General features: G+C 42.6%; 1 protein-coding gene across 1 annotated transcript in view; it reads right to left on the reverse strand.

Annotated features, from left to right (window-relative positions):
• Nucleotides 1-14,905, reverse strand: part of CORIN (corin, serine peptidase) — a 181,332-nt gene that overhangs the window by 157,066 nt on the left and 9,361 nt on the right. Inside the window, exon 2 of the mRNA XM_015560986.1 lies at nt 5,377-5,577. The gene's annotated coding sequence lies outside the window, so the exon portion shown is untranslated. The remainder of the gene's footprint in view (nt 1-5,376; nt 5,578-14,905) is intronic.

Here is a 14,905-nt window from a genome sequence, read left to right on the forward strand (position 1 = left end):
ACTAACAAATCCTTTTAGTATGTGAATTTTATTCTTTAAACTTCATGAGGCAAGAGCCTGCAAGGGGGAGATCCGCTCCCTGAACTCCACATTTCATAAACATGGAGGAAACTATAAAATCATAAACACTAGGTTGTCAACATGGGTTAACTGTGCACGCAGATAGGGTAATATGATGCAAAGGAAGGAGAAAGAGTAAAGTGATTTATACAACAAAGGGGGAAAAGATTTCCATTTAAAATTAATATCTATACTAATAAAAGGGTAATATGCTAATTAGACCAGGAGACCTTCCGGACGACCTTCCAGGGATTAATGGCAGAGCACAGGCCGGTGGGAAACACCTGCCTCTGCTCTGCCATTGATCCCAGAGCCCCAGCCGGGTGGGCAGGGCCTCTGTGTGGGTGGGGATCAATGGTGAGTCCAGGCCTGGTGGGCAGGCCTCCCTGTGGGTGGGGATTAATGGTGAGCCCAGGCCTGGTGGGCAGGCCTCCCTGGGGGCAGGGATCAATGGTGAGCCCAGGCCTGGTGGGAAACGCCTGCCTCTGCTCTGCCATTGATCCCAGAGCCCCAGCAGGGTGGGCAGAGCCTCCCTCTACACAGCATTGATCACAGAACCCTGGCAGGGTGGGCAGGCAGGCGGGAGGGGGGGCAATTAGGGGTGAGCAGGCCGGCAGGGTTTGGGCAGTTGGGGGCGAGAAGGCCGGCAGGCAGAGTGGGTAGAGGCGATCAGGCAGGCAGGCAGGTGAGCAGTTAGGAGCCATCAGTCCAGGATTGCAAGAGGGATGTCTGACTGCCAGTTTAGGCCTGATCCCAGTCAGACATCCCCTGAGGGGTCCCAGATTGGAGAGGATGCCCCAGATTAGAGAGGGTGCAGACTGGGCTGAGGAACACCCCTCACACCCCTCACCCACCACACCATGCATGAATTTCGTGCATTGGGCCACTAGTATAATATAATCATATTTATGCAATATAAAAAGAAGAAAAATCAACTCCTAATGGTGTAGGAAATTTAAAAAGCTGGCGGGTAAAATCCTCCAAAATATGTTCCTCCATAAAAGCAGTAAAAATACTGGGGGGAAAATGTTAAAATCAAATATTTTAGAACTTTGGGATTTAACCAAAGGCTTGCATTTTTCACTATTCAAGAAAAATGTCTAGATCACAGTAAGAACCATGAGCTTTGTAGCATTTTAAATTGCCCTATTGCCTTTACCCTCTCCTCAGTTCTATGATGGCCTTGCAACCAGGGTAACTATGAAAACTGGCAACTTAGGAGGCCATGGAGAGGGTAGAATGGATTGAACCTCCCCAAAAGTCATCCCCAGAGAATCGTCACCATTCAACCTATCTGGAAGCACCCTGGAAAGGATTCAGTCTCAAAGGCTGGTCTTTATTTGACCTGACTGGGAGCTCTCTCTATGCAAACAGCTCTATCCTGAGGGCACTCATCAAACACAATCTGTGGCAATTGTTTAACATCACAACTTCCCAAGGCAAGAATCCTGGTGGGAAATAGGAGGCTGACAAAAGCTTTGAAAGGAAAAACAGGAAGGAGGTGTCCATAGGCCCCTTTGAAAAGCTCTGATACATGCCTTGGGATCTTTGAAGGCCAGGAGCATGTGCAAGGCTGTGCACATAACCAAGAAAGAGAGGAGAGGCCAGTCACAAAAGCCACGTCTTGCTGATGTGATGCCCTTTACATGAAATGTTCAGAATGGCAAACCCATAGAGACAGAAAGTAGATTAGTTTTGGACCCAAGCAGGGGAAAGGGAAAGGAAGGAGTAATGAATATGGCATTTCTTTCTGCAGTGATAAATATGTTCTAAAATATCTCTATCTAGAGAGCAGTCATGGTTGTACAGTTCTGTAAATATATTTTTTAAATACTTAATTGTATATATTAAAAGGGTGAACTTTATGGTATGCTGACTTTATTTCAAAAAGCATTTTTTAAATAAGTGAGGGGTATAATGCATTTTCATCCGATATAAGAGATCTAGGAGCTGGCTACTAAAACTGAACACTTTAACCTTTCAGTGCCGTAACCCACTCTTGTCACTTTAGTTCCTGATCAGTCTCTAGTTATTCTACTGTGTGCCATATTATTTTTAACCCCAAAGCTCTAGGTTGGCCAAAGAGCTTTTCTCTTTCCTTAAAATTCAATTTATGTTTAAATATTTATAAAATACATAAGGAATCAACGTGAAAATAAAAACCCATATACAGAATGCAACCTAGGGAAATCCCTTGCAGAAATGTAGCATGAAAGCTACCCATGGGCCTTTTTCCCTTTCCATATTACAACTGGTTTTCCAAATGCAACTAATGAAACTCCAGATGTAGCAGATGTCACATACGCCTATTTCACATTCACAAAGCCCAGTTTTGCTGCACAGTGTAAAGTGGGGGGATTAGGGAAATTGTGGTTAAAACTTTACAAACTGCAATATTCTATGCTTTGGCATGATATTAACCCCCACCTCCCACCACCAACACCACCACCACCACCACCACCACCACCACCACCACCACCACCCTGCGCCATCACCTACCCCCATCCCTCTCCCCCAAGGAAATGTCTTAAGAAAAGGCTATTTCCTGATACCTTTTGCCAGGAGTTCTCCCTTGGTTTTCTACCCAAGATATCTGGGAAGGACAGGATGTCTGGCTACTGTATTTTTGGACTGAAATGGACTTAAATAGCTTTTACATATGCCTGGAATTTAAAATGACATTTTCATTAGAGAATGATTGAAAACAGAAATAAGGCAAATTCTCTGCTAGGTGTTAATACAGACACAAGGCATTAAATGATGCTTTACACAGAATTGGTTAAATAAATGCCAAGTGCAGAAGTGTGATTAGGCATTACTAACAAAAAGTGGTAAATCAGATACTACAATTTTGAAATGACGGCAGTTTATTCATTCAACAATTATTTTTTGCCGATCATGGGATAGGCAGCAATAAACAAAACAGGCTACTCTGCTACTTGCTTGGAGCTTAAGATTTGCTCAGGGCCCAGATGGCAGGGCTCAGTGGTTGAGCATCGACCTACGAACCAGGAAGTCATAGTTTGACTCCCTGTCCGGGCACATGCCTGGGTTGTGCATTTGATCCCCAGCGTGGGTTGTGCAGGAGGCAGCCGATCAATGATTCTCTCTCATCATTGATGTCTCTCTCTCTCTCTCTCCCTCTCTCTTCCTCTCTGAAATCAATAAAAATACATACATTTTTTTAAATGTACTCAGTAATGCTCCTGCCGCTGCAAAAAAGCAATGATATTGACTGAGGAAGCATGCAATACTTGAAAGAGCACTGGTCTAGGAGTCCTAGGGTCTGAATCCTAATTCCATGTCTACCGATTGATTACTACACAAGTGATACCAGACACGTCAACTTAATTTCCCTAATCCTTAATTTTATACCTTGAAAACTGGTACATATTGCCTGCCCTGTGTACCTCATCAGTTAGTTATAAGAACTACAGAGAAAATACGCACACATGTCCCAAAAACTACCGAAAACTCTAGACTAGCAGGGTAGCAATACTGCTGGAATGTATGAAAAACTATCAAATCTCTTGCAATAAACTAGGTTAGTTAATATAGACAGTCTATTGAGGGTCATGTAGTCTAACAGTAAAGCTCAGTTCAAACAATCAAGACATTAACCACCTAGAATGACATATATTCAAAGGTTTCAGCCTTTCTGCATTTAATCATTCTCATTTTACCTGCATTTCCTTTACATGTCAACTTACATTCATGTTCTCAAGCAATCTTCCAGCCACAGGAAGAAAAGAATGAGTCAAACAGACTCCCATCAAACTTCCAAACTGAGCAACCAGTACCATATGTTTCTTTACTCTTTAGGGTACGTGTCTGTCACCTCAACTGGAATCTCAACAAATAATGGAGCTTTCAAAATCGAGACAAATCCACTTAGCGAAAGAAAATAACAATGGCTGTAATTGCAACCACGTTAACTGGACTGAGTTTTTGCTTAAATGACTTTTGCACTTCTGATGGAAAAATACTGTCCTTGAGAATAATGAAGTGCTAAAGGCATGACCAAAATATTTTTTTAAAAAAACCTCAAAATTAAACTCAGGAGGAACATACATTTTACTTGGCATAATTCGGGTTTGCAGTATCACTGTCAGGTAATGAATGCAAACCTGTATGAATCACTGGTGAACACCGAGTCTAAGGAACAGCTAATGCCTATCGGTGCCATGTGAAACAATGGAGTCCAAACAGTCTGTCTCTTTGGAGAAACGGAATAATCCTGCTTTCCTTCAGACCCTGGCAAACATGGACTGTGATAGCCAAGCTTCAGCTCCATCCTTCCCCTCCGGGCTCAGAATGAAAATAAACACTCTGTCCCGGCCCTCAGCTGTGATTGCCCGTGGGGGGTTTTCATGAAAGAGGGAGGAACAAGCAAGAAGATGATGGTGGCTGGTAGGCCTGCTATCGCTCTCAGTCACATAACTTTGTTTTAGGAGGAAGAAAATAAGAATTAAGACAACCGCAGAGCAAGTCCTGACAGAGACGGTGCTGACTGTCTCATCAACGCTGACTGGAGCAGAGCCGAAGCTCTAGGGCACTTTCCACACAAATCCACTCCCTTCCACACTGGAAACAAGAGTTAACTTGACCAAAAAAACTGAGGGGTGTTGAGGAATAGTCACCTATTGTCTGCCACCGTCTCACTGACGCGATCTGCACACTTTCCGTCTTCTCTCTCTCCCAGCTCTTTTACTGGAATAACTGACAAATCTCTCCAGTTGCCCTCCAGCAGAAGTTCCACACATGCCATGTTCCTCATGGTGTGGTGACCTGTCAGACACCAGCACGTACAGTACATTGCACAGTCAGTAAAAGAGGGAGGAGAGTGAGCGAGGAAATAAGAACCCCTGGACATGTCAAAGGCAAAGGAGAGGGCGGGTAGCTCCTGTTAAATCACTTGGCGTTCTATTGCAGAACGGGGGTCCCTTCTACAAGGCACCGATAACAAAATAAGTAACATCATTTAAGCATCTCAAAAAAAGTAACTTCAAAATAGAAGCGCAAACTTTTAGAGGTGACCCCCGCCCCCAAAATCAGTACCATTATATTGGGACAAACACATTTTCATGCCTCAGAAATATTGAATCGCACAGTGCATCTTCATGACTCATTATGTCCTATCGGGACGGCTGAGCTGAACAGCGCGCTCTGCTAGGCTTGCCGGGGAAATGAGTGGAGCTTTGCCTGTATGGTCAGGAAGTGATTGTGATTTATGAGCTTCTGTTGCCACACTTAAAAATCCACCTGTGGGTTCCACAGACATTAAAGGGCACATGCATTCAGCACCTTCAGACTTACTTGTGTTCCTGTGACCCTGGTCCCCTGGGAGAGAAGCATCCGTGGTCCAGGCAGGAATGTGTTGGCCGGGATGTGTAGAAGATGTCACAGTGCTCTCAGGGTAAATTGTATTTGTAAGAAGAACATCAGGCACTTGAACTTCACCATCAGTAGCTATGGGTTCACTCTCATTTGATTTCAAGTAGGCTTTTTGTAATGTTCCTGAAAGACAAAAATATATATTCTTAAAACATTACGAGAAGGCTTCATTTTTAAGCACATATGAAGAAAACTCTAGAGCTACTTTCCCAAGTCACACTCTACCCAGGCAAACACAAAGGGAAAGCTGATAGCACAGCTAATCGGTAGAGTTTCTCTTCTGCAAAACACATAACCCTGTGAAGAAACTATTGCTTCCTTACCTGGGTTTTCGATGCCCAAAGAACTTAGGGCTATTCTACTGCACCTGAGACTTGCCACAAATAAATGAAACGTGGTGACACCCACCGGCATGGCTCAGTGGTTGAGCATCAACCCGTGAACCAGGAGGACACAATTTGACGCCTGGTCCGGGCACATGCCCCAGGTTGCGTGCAGGAGGCAGCCAGTCAATAATTCTCTCTCATCATTGATGTTTCTCTCTCTTCTCTTCTCTCTCTCTCTCTCTCTCTCTCATCTCCCCCTCTCTCCCTTCCTCTCTGAAATCAATAAAAATATATTTTAAAACAACAACAACAAAACGTTGTGAATCTTACAGTATTTCTTTCCTAATTTCTCTTTCTCAATTTGTCCCATTATTTGATGCTACTCAGCACCCAGGACACGTGTTCTCCATATCTCCATCTGCCACCAAAGGGCACAGTAGTGCCTCCTTAGCCTTCTCCTTAGGTTTCTTCACATTTTGCACTAAATTTCAGTGAACTATGCATAACAGAAAAATAAAAATAATAGGGCTCATGTATTTACCAATAGAAAAAATATATCAAAAAAGTGAAATTCTAATTCCCACAAAAAAAGAAGGAACTAAATTATCTTCATTTTAATAATTACAAGAAATAGTCATTAAACTAACATTATCAACTGGACATCTTCTCACCCTACTCATTCATTGACAAAATAAAGAGTCAAACATGACTACTGGGGACCACCTAGCTTTGACTTCAGGCAGGAACTTTTGAAAAATTTGAAAGAGATCATGTATTTTTAACTCAGTTAAAATAGATAACAGGCTGTTTCCAGAATATAGCACTGTAGTTGAGAATGCTACTAAAATAAATGAATGTGATATTGATCCATTAGAGAAATACCTACGGGAGATTTTTTTTCTAAAAACATTTACAGTGAATGCTCTAATTGGTTCTCACATTTCCAAACAGTTCATGGACCATTAAAAATAAAAGAAATATAAATAAAATGTTTAATATCAGTCTATGGAAAAAATTTCTCTACATGTGCTTGACACTTGGTAAACATTAACTACAAATAAAAATAGAAAAGCAGCTGTTTTCTGGCTAGCTGAGGTCAACAGCTTCATCTGCCAAAGGATTCTAAATAAAACACCGAGTATAAAAGCTAAATCATAACCACGCGGTACAGGTAACACATTCTCCAAAGTGTCCGTGTGATGATGAGTGAATATCAAATGCAGGAGGTGAAATGAAAGACTTCCTTTAACTGTTTTTAAAATGATTTAGAATTTATTCTAGATGAAAATACTTGATTACTACAAAACATGCATTTCATTCATACAGAAAATTTTACTAATCAATTAGGTATAATATTATTTTCATCCACTTGTTAGTTGCTCTCTTCTCTTCTTGTTTTGGTATAAAGAGATTTTTCACATAACATGTTTTCATCAATGTGGCCATAATGAATACATAATATCTACAAAGTTGATTTACTTATCATGCTAACCCTATGGATCAGCACCCAGCTCTATCAACACACTTTTAGCAAATGCCAATTCCTCATAGTTATGTCCCTGAGTAATTCACCTAAAAGGAGATCCTTACTGTATGAAATATCTGCAGTTGTTAACATTTTGTTTGTAATGACTAGCCTTATTAATAATCTTTCCTTTACCTTTTTTACCTAACCACATTGGTGACTGGTAATAATATATGGTTACTCTCAGATGTCCTTTGAAACACTGACTTTCTTAGGAAACACTGACTTAGATAACTTTCTTTAAAAAAAAAAAAAGGCAGTCTTCTTACTCTTAAATTCTACATATAAAGCGGCTTGGTAGAATAGAATGATAATACATGATAGTTGCTATAGCTAATGTTCCTAAAGTATGAGAGAGAGAGAGAGAGAGAGAGAGAGGCTTGGAAGTACTCAGGAGAGGCAAAGCCGGGAAGCCAGGCAGGCTGCTACCAGTGGCAAGCCTTGGGTTTCTTATTGAGTGTTATTGGGCACAAGGACACCAGCTGCTGCTTGTTTCAGAGACTTTAAGAAAGTCTGAGTCCTGAGCCAGGACAGGCCATTCGCATGGAAAAGCTGCTGCAAACACCTTAGGTGGGGCTGCAAAAGGGGTGGGGTGGGGCTACCAGGAAAACAGTATTTTATGAAAGAAGAAGGAAGAAGGAGGAAGAAGAAGAAGAAGAAGAAGAAGAAGAAGAAGAAGAAGAAGAAGAAGAAGAAGAAGAAGAAGGAGAAGCCGCCTAAGGGATCTGTATGTAAAAGCCTGAACTCATTAGACAATTTTGTTTCAAGCATCTCTAGAAACTGACCAACTCTCAACTTACAGTTGGTTGCCTATTATGCATTTTCTTAAAAAGCACAAAAATTAAAACTCAATAAGACTAAATACCTCGTTATAACATGATGAACTATAAAAATGCTGAGTTATTAGCTCAAAGTAGAGTGCTCATTCTTCCAGTGTTGCCCATCCCTTTTCACATTCCTACTTTTAAAGAGCTGTGGTTAGAACTCCAGACTCTACAGCTTGACCACCTGGTTTAAGTCCCATCTCTAGCACTTACTATCCTGAAACTTTGCACACACTCTCAACTGCCATAAAATAAGGAAAATAAAAGTACCTCTTTTTATGGGGCTGGTGGTTAGAATCAAACTGGTCAATACATACATAACTACCTGAAATAGTTCACAGCACACAGTAAGTTCTCAATAACTGCTAGTTATTACTACACAATGAAAGTAAAGTTGTCTTCCTTAGGGCTACCAATGAATACCATTTCCTTCGACCATCAAAGCAAAATGGCTGAGGAAATTTTCAAAAGTGAATCACTTAACCCACTTTTGGAGTGAAATAATGGTGACTATTTCCTGCAAAAATATTAATAAAAAACCACACTGTATGGCTCAAAAGTGTTTCAGCTCTATTTAACAATATCTAAGAAACTGTCTATAATTGCAGTAATCATAGCCAAGTTTACTGATCACCTACAATGTGTGGATTGAGCACTGTTGGCAAAATAATGCTGCCCCAGGTGTCCACATCCTCAGCCTCAGAACCTGGGACTATGTTACCTTACATACCTAACATGGCAAAAGGGATGTTGCAGATGTCAATTAAGAAATGTGAGGTGGAAAACCTATCCTGGATTACTCAGGTGAGCCCAAGGTTCTTACAAGCAGAAAAGGGAGGAGAGGTAGTGTGTGTCAGAGCCACAGTGTGAGAAAGATTCAACGAGCCATTGCTCATTTTGAAGAAAGCAAGGAGCCACAAGCCAAGGAATGCAGGAAGCCTCGAAAAGCTGGGGAAATAGGGAACAGAGTGTCTCCTAGAGCCCCCAAAAGGAATGCAGTACAACCAACACACTAATGTTAGCCCAGTGAGACCTATTTTGGACTTCTGACCTCCATGATTCTAGGATAATTTGTGTTGTTTTAAGCTACCAAGGTTGTGATCATTTGTTATAGCAGCCACAGGAAACAAATACAAGCACCTTGCCCAGTATCCTCACTTTAGCTATCTCCTGGGTTAGCCTCCCAAGAATCCTACAAAATCTATATATAAAAAACCCTAATATGCAAATAGACCAAATGGCAGAACAACCGAACAACCAGGGGGTGCGCACGAAACATGGCAGGCATCCGCAGCAGGTGGCAGGGTGCGGAACATGGCGGGCATCAGCCACGGTGGGATGGTGGAGCAGGTGAGAGGGGGCACCAGACCAAGGAGGGGTGCTGGTTGCTGTCATTGTGATGAGCCTCTGGTGGTTACTGAAAATTCTTTGCTCCCACACGCCGTCGCCCCGCCCAGCACTTGCACCTGCTGCCGGCCCTGATCACCCCAGAGGGCTTCTCCACTTTCCTGTGCTCCTGAGGGGTGATCAGGGCAGCAGCTGCTGCTCGCACCCGCTGATGGTGCTGGCCCCACTCACACCCGCTGGCAGCACCGGCCCTAATTGCTCTGTGCTATCAGCAGGTGTGAGCGGCAGCGGCACGAGCGGGGCTGCCGGCAGACAGGGGCCCAGGCGCCACGGCGGGAGGGGCCGGGCGGGGGCACAGAGGATAGGCCAAGACCTGCCCCTGTGCCCACTGCAGCCTCTCAGCCCACAGTTCCTTTCAAGGTACACAAATTCGCACTGGGCCCCTAGTAGATTCTATAATTAACTCTTCTTCATAGAGTTTCAGAGAGAAGGAAACTGAAGCTTATATGAGCTGTGTAACTTACCCAAGAATTGAGTTGGGACAGGATACATACACATACACCTACAGACACTTCTCACTGTAGACAAGGTACATACCTTAAAAAAAATCAACCACCATGCCATAACTGGTTTGGCTCAGTGGACAGAGCGTTGGCCTGCGGACTGAAAGGTCCCAGGTTCGATTCCAGTCAAGGGCATGTACCTTGGTTGCAGGCACATCCCCAGTAGGAGGTGTGCAGGAGGCAGCTGATTGATGCTTCTCTCTTATCAATGTTTCTAACTCTCTATCCCTCTCCCTTCCTCTCTGTAAAAATCAATAAAATATATTTTCTATAAAAAAAATCAACCACCATATGCATGTAAACAAATTTATCTTCCTATTGTATGAGTTTGAAGTGAATTCCTGTCTTTATATCTCTAGCCATGTGGTAACACATTTACTTTGCATTTTCTCTGTGCCAGAAACTTTGTATTTACTCTCTGCTGAGAACACAAAATCTAGAGAGAGGTACTTATCGTCAAGATGTTTATAGATTAGTTGACGGAGACGGCTATGTCGTCTAAAAATGCAAACCATGCTGCAAATGCTTTGAGAATGATATGCATAGGACAATCTGGTGACAAAAAATAGACAAGTAGCTGTCACTCCATTTTGGAAAGTCAGAAAAGGTTTCTTAGGGGAGAATGATGCTCGATGTGAATCTTAAAAGATGACTAGAGATTTTCTAAGTTTGAGCAAAGCATTTGCTGGGAAGAGGGAGGTGAGGTATGGTCATAGGGAATGGAGAACTTTCTAGATAGAACAAAGTAGAAGATATACAAAAGTCTAACAGCAAGTAATTAAGCATGGCTAGCACACAGGGGACTGGCAAGAGGAAGGCGGGGAGTGGAAGCCAGGCTGTAAAAGGATCTTAAATAGAGTGGAATGTTAGAATGAACACTCTAGCAGCAAGCTGATGCCTAAAAGGAGTAAGGCTAGAGGACAGTGAGAAGGCTACTGCAATAGTCCAAGTGAGAGAAGAGTAAGGCCCGACCCAAGACAAAAGCAATGAGAATAAAGGGAACAATTGGGAGAAAGCTTTCCAAGGCAGAACTGTGAGAACATAAGTGAAAGAGTGAGAGGTCCCTTCCGGTTTCAGGTTTGAATTACTGGATAAATGAAGGTACCCCCAAATATGATAGAGGTGGAGGTCATTAGTGCTGCTCATCAAACATTTCCAATTCTCTCCCATTGTACTAGGACACATGCTTGGGTTACATTCTCTGGCTTCATTCTCTTCTCTCTCACATCTTTGATGTTGGTCAAAGGATACAAACTTTCAGTTATGAGCTCTTGGGATCTAATGTACACCATGCTGACTGTAGCTAATAATAATAATAATAATCTACTTTAAAAAAGAATGAGCCTCCAGTGCCCTTTATCTTTCTCTCTGGCACAATAACCACAAAGGTTCAAGATGTAGGCTTGTTCATCAATTTACTCCCTGACCTCAATGAGCAAAGCACATCCCTCACCCCCGCCCCACCGCCATCTTGCAAAGGACATGTAGCATGAGCGTAAAATTAACCTTCATTGTTTTAAGCCACTAGGATTTTTTTTATACAGTATAGGATAGCCTACCCTGACTGTCACAATAGATAATAGAGAATGAAAAATAGAATTTGTAGGGTCTTACCTTTGTTATTGTCCCTGCTACAGGTGCTTTGAGTATAAAATGCCTGTGAAACATTCCAGGAGAAAAGTCTAAATTGAGAGCAATCCAAACATTTCCTCCAGAAAGCCCTGCCAGACTCTTTCACACATAAGTGTCTTTGTGTTCCCAGAGACACACTGCTGAGATCACATATACATGCAAGTGGAGCTGTCTGTTTTCTTGTCTCCTTGAAGGTAGAAGGTTTTTTATGCACGTCTGCATCTCAAGCCCTCAGCAGGATGCTTGGCACCAGGGTAGGTCTCAATAATACTTGTTGAGTATGAATGATGAAGGAAGTCGGGGGCATGGATGACATTGCCAAGAGAGGCATGGGTGGAAAGTGAGAATGGCCCTTAGGACAGATACCTTAACATTATTGGATAAGTAGAGAAAGATGAGCTTAAGGAGATGGAGAAAGAACAGAGAAAGATGAGCTTAAGGAGGTGGAGAAAGAACAGAGATGAAAGGAAAATCAGAAGTGATCATCTGCAGGTCAAGCAGAAGAGCATTTCAAGAAAAAGCAGTAGTAAAGACTGAGTCAGACCATATCTGCATGTCACACCTGAATGGAGAAAGTATTCCTAGCACCAACTAACAGTGAGCATGCTCAGTCTGACTTGATGTAAACAAACACAGAAAGAAAGCATAAGGACCTTCATTGTAAAGTCTTGTTCACACTGGTTTCAAATGCAGCACATTGGATAAAAAGACATTGGGGCTTTGGTAAGGACAGAGTTGCCAAAGAGAGGAAGGTCAGATTGCAGTAGGTTAAGACTGGATGAACATGCAGAAATCACCTGTGGGTCTTGTTAGAATGCCAATTCAGCAGGGGTGGGTGGGGCCCAAGATTTGATTCTGCATTTCACAGACTCCCAAGTGGTGCTGGTGCTACTAGTCCATGGACCACATTTTGAGTACAAGTTCTTTGGCTACCATTTCAAAAGCTTTAGATTTTAAGTATAACCCCAGGTCGTAGTAGTTAAAAAAAATATATATATATATTCTCAAGTTTGAGAAGTCTGTGTTGATGAATCTGTACCAGAAGGGCCAGGATTATTAAAAGGAATTTGTAGATTTAAATAAGGAATGAGGAGTCAGGTCATAAAGGATCATAGAGCGTCTTAAATTTTGTGTGTAGAGAAATAAAGATCTGGGAGGTTTTCCATTTTAAGGTGCTTTTCAAAATACATTGTAAGCTAGGAAATTAAGATCTTTATAATTCCAAATCCTTATAAAAAGCCACAAGCTGCTCAAAAACCTTCTAAGAGCTAAACTATATTTTAATTCAATGATCTCCATCCCATCTGGCATTTTCAAAGAGAAAAGTCACTTTTGTAGAGGACAATTTCTCTTGAGTTCAAAGAAAATGTACTGTTTACCATATTTCCTATACTCTCCATTATAATGTTTCTGTTTTCTTCATTTAAAGACAAAAATAAACAATTAACAGGCCACATATAGACTTTTCGTAGCATTAAAAAAACTAGGAAGGTGACATTAGGCCATTCTTCATAAATTTATAACTAAAACAAAGAAAATTTATTTTCAATGTGAATGAGTAGAAGAGCCTTTAAAACCAATTTTTCTGAAGCCTGGTTTTTGGGGGGCGGGGGGGTTAAGAGCATTTGAATGAGATGTTTTGGACCATAACTTTGGTGAAATTAAATGGAATGAACAATAGTTTGCAAATTCTGTGCAGACCATCCCCCAAGCACCACATTTCTAAGACTCTTGTAATAAGCCCCCAATGTTTCCCCTGCCACACACTCTACTCATTCCCACCCTTTCTCCACACAGCTGTCAAAGACACCCTTTTTAACTTTAATTTTTATTTTTCAAGACAGTTTACTTTCAATATTATGTTGTACTAGAGGCCCGGTGCACAAAATTTGTGCGGGGGGCGGGGAGGGAATCCCCTCAGCCCAGCCTGCACCCTCTCCAATTCAGGACCCCTAGGGGGCCTGTCTGACTGCTGGTTTAGGCCCAATCCCACAGGGTTCAGGCCTAAACCTGCATTTGGACATCCCTCTCACAATCCGGGACCACTAGCTGCTAACCACTCACCTGCCTGCCTGCCTGATCACCCCTAACTGCCTCTGCCTGCCCTCCTGATTGCCCCTAACTGCTCTCCCCTGCTGGCCTGATCACCCCTAACTGCTCCCCTGCCAGCCTGATTGCCCCTAACCACCTCTGCCTCGGCCTCTGCCACCATGGCTTTGTCCGGAAGGACCGGATGACCAAAAGATGTCTAGTCAACCTGGTCTAATTAGCATATTACCCTTTTATTAGTATAGATTGGTTTTGGTTGTACAGCATAGGGGTTAGACAATCATATACTTTACATAGTGTTCTGCTGGTCTTTCCAGTACCCACCTGACACCATACACAGTTATCACAGTGTTATTGACTGTATTCCCTATGCTGTACTCTACATCCCTGTGACTGTTTTGTAACTTCCAATTTGTGCTTCTTAATCCCTTCATCTCTTTGGGGAGGGGGTTGGGGGACTGGAACAAAGGCACCTTTTAAAAGCCCCAACCAGGTCAATCATGTCACTCCCTTACTTCATCTTCATGGAGTTTATGTTGAAAGGGCCACTCACTCAAGGAAGGCTCCCTCACCTGATTGGGTTCAGTCCCTTGTCATAAGCTCTCATAGTAACTATCTCTTCCCACATAGGAGTTACCTCTGTTGTAATTAATTGATTGCATGACTTTTGTTTGTAATGCCTTCCTCCCTCACTCCCCATGGAGTCTGTAAGAATAGGCTTTATTCCAGGTGCACCCAATGCCTGTAGCCCACTGACTTGCACATAACAGGCACTCAATAAATGTTTGTTAAAGGAATGAATAGTATCAAATTATATCTGCTATTGTACTTCTGTTATATGCATGCTTCTCAAGTGGGGTCCCCAGATGGATTGCCCTGCAGAGGGAGGCCCCACCCACCCGCCATAGTGCTACCAGCCAAGTAGCCTGGGCCTCCTTCTGTGGCTGCCGGCTGGGTGGCCTGGGCCTCCCTCTTTGGGGTGATCAAAATTTAGGGTATTAGTTCAATGTCTGATAAAGTGCTCCATGGCATAAGCTGATTCTAGACATGTAATGACAGTACAACCTGCTGCCAGTTTACTTCTTATAAAAAACTAGAGGCCCGGTGCATAAAATTCATGCATTGGGGGCGGGGGGGAGTCCCTCAGCCCAGCCTGCCCCCTCTCACAGTCTGGGAGCCCTCAGG

Source organism: Myotis davidii, unplaced genomic scaffold (assembly GCF_000327345.1).
Source record: "Myotis davidii unplaced genomic scaffold, ASM32734v1 scaffold455, whole genome shotgun sequence".
NCBI classification, from domain to species: Eukaryota; Metazoa; Chordata; class Mammalia; order Chiroptera; family Vespertilionidae; genus Myotis; species Myotis davidii.